The sequence below is a fragment of the Triturus cristatus genome, chromosome 2_1 (assembly GCF_964204655.1).
Source record: "Triturus cristatus chromosome 2_1, aTriCri1.1, whole genome shotgun sequence".
Taxonomy (NCBI): Eukaryota; Metazoa; Chordata; class Amphibia; order Caudata; family Salamandridae; genus Triturus; species Triturus cristatus.
The window spans coordinates 598,551,192-598,560,917 of record NC_140581.1 but is presented as its reverse complement, the minus strand read 5'-3'; positions in this window follow the sequence as shown (position 1 = coordinate 598,560,917).

The window sequence follows — 9,726 nt, the reverse complement described above, 5'->3', positions numbered from 1 at the left end:
AGATTCGTTTAATATTTTAAAATTACCTCCTGCACCCCCCCGAATTCCGCGCTGCACGGACAGCACCTCAGCCTCCCCCCAGAGCAACCGGCCAGTTCAGGGCGGTCTTGCCGGGACACGGAAGGAATACGGCGGAGGCCATCTTGGGTAGGGCTAGATAGTATAAAATAGTAGAAGGACTCCGTTCTCGAGATACCATGCCACTTGATGCCTGAGGCTTGAGCCGGGCAGATGCTTTTACTTGATTCTTAAATATTCTTGTGTGATATTACTCCCTCTGTGTCCTACCCCCCCTGCACAGCGCGCGGATTTACGCAGCGCGTGTCTCCACCAATTGAGGGTGGAGGCATAGATTCGATAATATTTTAAAATTACCTCCTGCACCCCCCCGAATTCCGCGCTGCACGGGCAGCTCCTCAGCCTCCCCCCAGAGCAACCGCCCAGTTCAGGGCGGTCTTGCCGGGACACGGAAGGAATACGGCGGAGGCCATCTTGGGTAGGGCTAGATAGTATAAAATAGTAGAAGGACTCCGTTCTCGAGATACCATGCCACTTGATGCCTGAGGCTTGAGCCGGGCAGATGCTTTTACTTGATTCTTAAATATTCTTGTGTGATATTACTCCCTCTGTGTCCTACCCCCCCCTGCACAGCGCGCGGATTTATCGCAGCGCGTGTCTCCACCAATTGAGGGTGGAGGCATAGATTCGTTTAATATTTTAAAATTACCTCCTGCACCCCCCCGAATTCCGCGCTGCACGGACAGCACCTCAGCCTCCCCCCAGAGCAACCGGCCAGTTCAGGGCGGTCTTGCCGGGACACGGAAGGAATACGGCGGCGGCCATTTTGGGTAGGGCTAGATAGTATATAAATAGACGGCTATGACTCCGCGCAGCGGACGCGCTCAGCGGGCACGCCGCATTCACGCCGGAGTCAAGCCAGAGTCCAGCCCGTCTGCGCCCGTCCGCGCACAGGCCGGGCACAGGGCCAGGGACCTTGTGAAAAATGTCATACCCAGGTGCTATGATAGACAAGATCTGCTTGCCTTACAAACAAAGCCCTGCTGTGGCTCAAATAAACTCGATCCCTCATACTGGGCAGGCCCAGTGAGCTGCCAGGCCTGTCGCCACACTTTTCTGTGGTCCCAAGTTTCGGCCTTCTCAACACCCCAGGATAGCTTTAAAGCAGCCCTAATAAATGCCAGATCTGTACCGAAGCATGCCCAGCATATCCAGGACTTATTGATAGATGACAATTTAGATTGTCTCTTCATTACGGAGACATGGCTTAAACCCTGGTGCACCCCTGATGTGGTTCACACCCTGCCTCCAGGATATGAAATACAAAGAGTAGATAGAGAGAATGAACAATGCGGGGGAGGAGTGGCCATTATATATAGGGACTCCCTCAGCTGCTCGACGATACCACTGCAAGAGCTAACAGATGCAGAAGGGATGGGTTTCATAATTAAAATTAATGATAACCTCTCCTTCTCGGGGGCTTTGATCTATCACCCACCAGGACCCTGTGCTGGCTTCCTGGGTAACATCGGAGAGGTGCTCAGCCCATTGATACTTAGATATTCTAATTTCACTCTGATGGGTGACATACCGATGCACCTGCTGCCTCCTATCGGGAAACCATGGAGGTTTTGGGCCTCACTATTCGAGACACCCTAGCCACCCATGAGGCAGGGCATACAATAGACTGCATTGCCACTAACCTAGACATTTTGACAACTAACCCCCTTAGACCCCAAATTTGGACTGACCATGTGCTGATTCCTTTTATGCTTCCCCTTATGTCCTACCGAGAAAACGATCATAAAAAGGAACACAGCAAGGTCACAAGGGATGAATGGAAAACGATACTGTCCCACCCAGAACTTATAACTATAGCCAGGAACTGCAGACCCCAGCTGGTAGTACCTGTAAATCCCATCAGTTTCAGAACATGGATGAATGATCTGAAAGGTACAGTTGGGCAGGGAAAAAACAGAACGAGGCAGGGTAGAAAGAAAACATCTGCACCCTGGTTCGATCAAGATCTCAAAGATAAACAAGGGGAGCTTAGAAGAGCTGAACGAAGCTGGCGGAAATACTACTCTAGCCTAGAACGTAGCAAATACAAAAGGATAAAAAATGCCTATCATGCGCTAATTAAACAGGCTAAAAAAAGGTACTTCTCGTTGGCAATAGAAATAGCCAGCAGCAAACAAAAGGAAATATTTAAAATTGTAAACGGCTTTAATAAGCCTAAATGTTTAGCGCAGGATATCCCGCCCTCGCAGGCACTCTGTGACGAGATCGCAGATTTCTTTGAGGGAAAAGTACAGGGGCTGACGAAGGACTTCGATGTCCCTATATTAGAGCCAAGAACAGAGGATGATATAGTGAGGCAAGGGGCCACGCAGTTGACAACTTTCCTTCCAGTTAGCCTGGAGGATACCAAAAGAGGAATTCTGGCAACAAAATCCGGATCCCCCTTCGATCCATGCCCAGTTAGACTTTTACACCTCATTGTGGACATTGCCAATCCAATAATAAATGCCATTGTCAACACCTCACTGTCCACAGCCAAAGTACCCCCAGAGTGGAAACTGGCAGCGGTGAAACCACTGCAAAAAAAACAACTCCCTGACCCCACCACATTGTCGAACCTACGACCCATCTCACTACTTCCGGCTCTGTGCAAAGTCACAGAGTCAATTGTAAATAAACAACTTACTCGTTTCTTGGAAGATAGTGATGTATGGCACCCCAACCAGGCAGGTTTCAGGGCCCAACATTCCACCGAATCGGCCCTCCTGTTCACTACAGAAACTATCCGCTCAGCCCTAGACCAAGGCAAGAAGGCCGTCCTGATTTTATTAGACCTATCGGCGGCCTTCGACACGGTCTCACATGCCATCCTATTAGACCGGTTAATAACATCTGGTGTCACAGGGACAGTGCTTGAGTGGATAAGAAACTTTTTAAGTGACAGGAGGCAAGTGGTGACCCTGGGGGAATTCTGCTCCAGTGAAAAAGCGCTGTTGACGGGAGTTCCGCAGGGTTCGAGCCTGAGCCCGACCCTGTTTAATGTTTATACTGCACCCCTGATAAAACTGATATCGTCATTTGGCATAGACGCTATAGCCTATGCCGATGACACACAACTTATCCTGGTAATGGATAAGGATAACCAAGCCTGGGAGGATAAGCTCAAAGGTTGCCTAACGGCCACCTTTGAATGGATGCGCCTAAATCACCTGAAATGCAACACAGGTAAAACAGAGATCATGCCTATAGGCCCAAAAAATGAGTTCACCCCACGATTATGGTGGCCAGAAAAAGCTGAAATACCACCTCATACAACCAACTCGGCCCGTAATCTGGGGGTGCACTTTGACTCTGACCTGTCTTTTAGACAACAAGCAGCTAGAGTGGCAGGCATGTGCTTTGGGGTAATAAAGGGACTGAGAAAGTTCTTTGATCTTTTGCCCCTTGAAGCAAGGAAAACAGTTACGGTTGCACTTGTAACATCGCGCATCGATTACTGCAACAGCCTCTATGCTGGTACAAATAAAGTTGTCACACACAAACTTCAGATGGTGCAACATGCAGCAGCGAGGCTGGTTCTAAAATGGCCGAAAAGATCATCTGCAACCAAAGCCCTCAAGGCATTACATTGGCTGCCCATTATAAAAAGGGTTTTGTTTAAAGTACTGTTAATTACTTTTAGAGCTGTTCACAACCTAGGCCCGTCCTATCTGAGGAAAAAATTCAGCAGATACTGTCCAACCAGAGCACTGCGTTCTTCAACGGCCAACCTGCTTACCGTCCCGAGTTTCAGACTCAAAACTTGAGGGGGCAAATCCCTGGCGGTACTGGGAGCAAAAGCATGGAATACTCTTCCCCACCAGTTGAGATTACTGGATAAAGAAATAGACTTCCGTAAACATCTAAAAACCTGGATCTTTAATCTCCAAGATATAACTGCCAGAAGCCTAGTGTAATTCGGGTTCTCGGTCAAGTAAGCATAGGGACTACCTAACATCTGGTGGTCCTTTCTGGGTGCCTAGATGCTCCTTGGAGCGATTGCCGCGCGATACAAATTGGCACTTACATTACATTACATTACAAATGTGCCTCTTGGCAGACTACGGGATGGGGGATGAAGTCCACTTTACTCTGAGGGACTTTGGGGGCCAAGAAGCCCTCTAAGTTCCTCCTGTAAATCCTATGCAGCAGAATTCCTGACCACTGGTCGTAGGCCCAGTCCCCTTTCTCCACCACTCTGCAAACACGACTACTAGTTAAAGAAGCATTTGCAATGTAATAGGTTTCACATTTGCGAGAGTTAGAGCTATTGATGTTGAAATGTAAAAGTGTTTTACTAATGTTTTTTGGAGTGGAGTGGATGTACGTTGTGTGTAGTGGAATTATGTGGTATGTTGTGCAATGAAATTATGTGGATAGATAGTATGTGGTTTTTAGTGTATAGGAATTATGTAGAGTGGGATTATGTGTTATGAGAGTAAGTATGTGGTATGGTAGTTTGTGTTGTGGAGTTGTAACCTCAGGATTAGTCTTCCTTGTTTCCATAAAAGCTCAACTATGAACTCAGTGAGACAAAACAAGAAGGAATCACTGAGGAGCACTTGTGGACCTAGCCAGAGGTATGAGCAGGGCCACTGGAATTATGCGACTGTTTTGCTGCACCAACTTTTGCACAATTATAAATTTTCTGCATTAGCCACATAATTCATCATCTGCTCCCTAATCTGCAGATTTGAACAAAAATGCCTTGTTTCTGTCTCAAATGGCTCAAACGTTACCAAAAATGTAGCGACAAGTATTACAGCTTGGTGGAGGGCCCTTTGCAAACCTAGAATGGTCACCTGTTATTTATTGCTAAATGTGGGTGTTAAATTGGCACTAATGGTGTGCAAGACACTCATGCTTCTTTCTGCGCCTCTCTTCCCTCTTTCTGCATTTCTTTTGCTTCTTTCTGCACATTTCTTTCTTTTTCTGTACTTCCCTAGCCTCTTTCTCCACATCTCTTCAAATTTCTGCACCTCTCTTGCCTCTTTCTGCACATCTGTTACCTCTTTCTGCACCTCACTTGCTTTCTGTACCCCTCTTGCCTCCTTTTGCACCTTTCTTCTCTCTTTCTGCACCTTTCCTGCCTCTTTCTCCACCCTTCTTCTCCCTTTCTGCATCTGTTGCTTTTTTTTGCACTTCTCTTGCCTCTTTCTGCACCCCTCGTCCCTCTTTCTGCACCTCTGTTGCTTCTTTATACACTTCTCTTGCTTGTTTATGTACCCCTCATGCCTCTTCCTGCACCTCTGTTCCTTCTTTCTGCACTTCTCATGCCTCTTTCTGCATCCCTCTTGCTTCTTTCTGCACCTCTGTTGGTTCTTTTGCAGTGGTCTTGCTTCTTTCTGCACCTCTCTTGTAAATGTATATACCCCTAGTGACTCTTTCACACCCCTATTCCCTCTTTCTGTACCCCCTTCCCTCTTTCTGCATCCCCCTTGCCTCTTTCTCCACCTCAGTTCCTTCTTTCTGTACTTCTTTTGTTTCTTTCTGCACTTCTCTTGCTTCTTTCTGTACCTCTCTTGCTTCTTTCTGCACCCTCTTGCCTGCTTCTGAACCCCTCTTCCCTCTTTCTGTACCCCTCTGGTGTCTTTCTGCATCTCCTTGCCTCTTTCTACACCTCTGATCCTTCTTTCTGCACTTCTTTTGTTTTTTTCTGCACCCCTCACTTCTTTCCGCAGCCCTGCTCCCTCTTCCTGCACCTCTTTTGCCTGTTTCTGTAACTCTCTTGCCTCTTTCTGCACTTTTCCTGCTTTTTCTGCCCCTCTGTTGCTTCCTTCTGCACTTCTCTTGCCTCTTTCTGCATCGCTCTTGCCTCTTTCAGCACCTCTGTTGCTTCTTTCTGCACTTCTCTTGCTTCTTTATGTACCTCTTTTGCTTCTTTCCATACCTAATTGCCTCTTTCTGCACCCTTCTTCCCTCTTTCTGCACCTCTCTTGACTCTTTCTATACCTCTTGCCTCTTTCTGCATCTCTTTGCTTTTTTATGCACTTTTTTTGCCTCTTTCTGTACGCCTTTTGCCTCCTGTACCTCGGGTGTTTCTTACTGCACTGCTGTTGCTTCTTTTTGTATCTCTCTTGTACATTTCTGCACCCCTCTTGCCTCTTTCTCCACCTCTGTTCCTTCTTTCTGCACTTCTTTTGTTTCTTTCTGCACCTTCTTGCTTCTTTCTGCATCCTCTTGCCTGCCTCTGAACCCCTCTCCCTGCAACCTTTTTGCCTCTTTCTGCACCCCTCTTTCCTCTTTCTGCACCTCTGTTCCTTCTTTCTGCACTTTGTTTGTTTTTTCTGCACCTCTCACTTCTTTCTGTACCCCTGTTCCCTCTTCCTGCACCCCTTTTGCCTGTTTCTGTAACTCTCTTGCCTCTTTCTGCACTTTTATTGCTTTGTCTGCACCTCTGTTGCTTCCTTCTGCACTTCTCTTGCCTCTTTCTGCAGCCCTCTTGCCTCTTTCTGCAACTCTGCTTCTTTCTGCACTTCTCTTTCTTCTTTCTGTACCTCTCTTGCCTCTTTCCACATCTCTCTTGCCTCTTCTGCACCCCTCTTGTCTCTTTCCACATCGCTTTTGCTTGTTTATGTACTTCTTCTGTACCCCTCTTGCCTCCTTCTGTACCTCTGTTGTTTCTTACTGCACTGAAGTTGCTTCTTTCAGTACCCTTCCCGACTCCTGCTTCTCTGTTGGTTCTTTCTGCACCTCTTTTGCCTGTTTCTGCAACTCTCTTGCCTCTTTCTGCACTTCTCTTGCCTCCTTCTGCACCTCTGTTGCTTCTTTTTTGCACTTCTCTTCCTCTTTCTGCATCTTTCTTGCCTCTTTCTGCACCTCTGTTGCTTCTTTCTGCACTTCTATTGCTTCTTTCTGTACCCATCTTGTCTCTTTCAACACCTCTCTTTCCTCTTTCTGCTTCTCTCTTGCCTCTTCGTACCCCTCTTGTCTCTTTCTGCATGGCTTTTGCATGTTTATGCACTTCTTCTGTACCCCTCTTGCCTCCTTCTGTACCTCTGTTGTTTCTTATTGCACTGCTCTTGCTTCTTTCTGCACCTCTCTTATACATTTTGATACCCCTCTTGCCTCTTTCTGCACCCCTCTTGCCTCATGCACCTCTGCTGCTTCTTTTCTGCACTTCTCTTCTTCTTTCTGCATCCCTCTTGCTTCTTTCTGCAGTTCTCTTGCTTCTTTCTGCACCTCTGTTGCTTCTTTCTATACTTCTCTTTCTTCTTTCTGAACCTCTCGTGCCTCCTGCACCTCTGTTGCTTCTTTATGCACATCTCTTGATTCTTTCTGCACTTCTCTTGCCTCTTTCTGCATCCCTCTTGCCTATTTGAGCACCTCTTTTGCTTCTTTCTTCACTTATCTCTCCTCTTTCCGCACCCCTCTTGCCTCTTTCTGCACTTCTGTTGCTTCTTACTGTACCTCACTTGCCTCTTTCAGCACCTCCGTTGTTTTTTTCTGCAGATCCCTTTTCTCTTTCTGCACCTCTCTTGCCTATCTGTACCCCTGTTCCCTCTTTCTGCATCTTTCCTGCCTGTTTCTGTAACTCTCCTGCCTCTTTCAGCACCTCTGTTACTTCTTTATGTACCTTTCTTCCTTCTTTCTGTACCTATCTTGCTTCTTTCTACACCCCACTTGCCTCTTTCTGCACCCTTCTTGCCTCTTTGTGCACCTCTCTTGACTCTTCCTGCACCTCTTGCCTCTTTCTGCACCCCTCTTGCCTCCTTCTGCATTTCTTTTCCTTGTTTGTGCACTTCTTTTGCACCTTTCTGTACTCCTCTTGCCTCCTTTTGTACCTCTGTTGTTTCTTACTGCACTCCTCTTGCTTCTTTCTGTACCTCTCTTGTAAATTTCTGCACCCCTCTTCCCTCTTTCTGCACCTTGCTTGCCTCTTTCTGCACCCTTCTTATCTCTTTCTGCACCCCTCGTGGCTCTTTCGACACCTTTGTTCCTTCTTTCTGCACTTCTTTTGTTTCTTTCTGCAACTCTCCTGCCTCTTTCTGTGCTTTTCTTGCCATTTTCTGCAATTCTCTTGCCTCTTTCTGCACCCCTGTTCCTTCTTTCTGCACTTCTTTTGCATCTTTCTGCACTTCTATTGCTTCTTTCTGCACCCATCTTGCCTCTTTCAACACCTCTCTTCCCTCTGTCTGCACCTCACTTGCCTCTTTCTGCATACTTCTTCCCTCTTTGTGTACCTCTCTTGCCTCTTTTTGCATCTCTCTTGCCTCTTCTGTACTCCTCTTGCCTCTTTCCGCATTGCTTTTGCTTGTTTATGCACTTCTTCTTTATCCCTTTTGCCTCCTTCTGTACCTCTGTTGTTTCTTACTGGACTGCTCTTGCTTCTTTCTGTACCTCTCTTATAAATTTCTTCACCCTCTTGCCACTTTCTGCACCCCTCTTGCCTCCTGCACCTTTGTTGGTTCTTTCTGCACTGCTCGATGCTTCTTTCTGCACCTCTTTTGCCAGTTTCTGCAACTCTCTTGCCTCTTTCTGCACTTCTCTTGCCTCCTTCTGCACCTCTGCTGCTTATTTTATGCACTTCTCTTCCTCTTTCTGCAGCCCTCTTGCTTCTTTCTGCACCTCTATTGCTTCTTTTTGCACTTCTCTTTCTTCTTTCTGCACTCCTCGTGCCTCCTTCTGTACCTCTGATGCTTTTTTCTGCACATCTCTTGGTTCTTTCTGCACTGTTCTTGCCTCTTTCTGCATCCCTCTTGCCTTTTTCAGCATCTCTTTTGCTTCTTTTTGCACTTCTCTCTCCTGTTTCTGCATCCCTCTTGCTTTTTTCTGCAGATCTCTTGCCTCTTTCTGCATCTCACTTGCCTCTTTCAGAACCTCTGTTGCTTTATTCTGCAGATCCCTTGCCTCTTTCTGCATCCCACTTTTTTCTTTCTGCACTTCTCTTGCCTCTCTGAACCCCTGTTTCCTCTTTCTGTACCTTTCCTGCTTGTTTCTGTAACTCTCTTGCCTCTTTAAGCACCTCTGTTACGTCTTTCTGCATTTCTCTTCCTTCTTTCTGTACCTCTCTTGTTTCTTTCTCCACCCCACTTGCCCCTTTCTGCACCCTTCTTCCCTCTCTGTGCACCTCTCTTGCCTCTTCATGCACCTCTTGCCTCTTTCTGCACCCCTCTTGCCTCTTTCTGCATCTCTTTTGCTTGTTTATGCACTTCTTTTGCCTCTTTTTGTACCCCTGGTTTTTCTTACTGCACTGCTCTTACTTCTTTCTGTACCTCTCTTGTAAACTTCTGTACCCTTCTTCCCTCTTTCTGCACCTCTCTTGCCTCTTTCTGCACCCTTCTTACCTTTTTCTGCACCCCTTGTGCCTCTTTCCCCACCTCTATTCCTTCTTTCTGCACTTCTTTTGTTTCTTTCTGCAATTCTCTTGCCTCTTTCTGCACTTTTTGTACCATTTTGTGCATCTCTGTTGCTTCCTTCTGCACTTCTCTTGCCTCTTTCTGTACCCCTTGCCTCTTTCTGCACCCTCTTGCCTCTTTCTGCATCGCTGTTCCCTCTTTCTGCACCTATGTTGCTTCTTTTCGCATCTCTCTTGCTTCTTTCTACACCTTGTGTGCCTCTTTCACACCCCTCTTTCCTCTTTCTATACCCCTCTTGCCTCTTTCTGCACCTCTGTTGCTTCGTTCTGCACTTGTTTTGTTTCTTTCC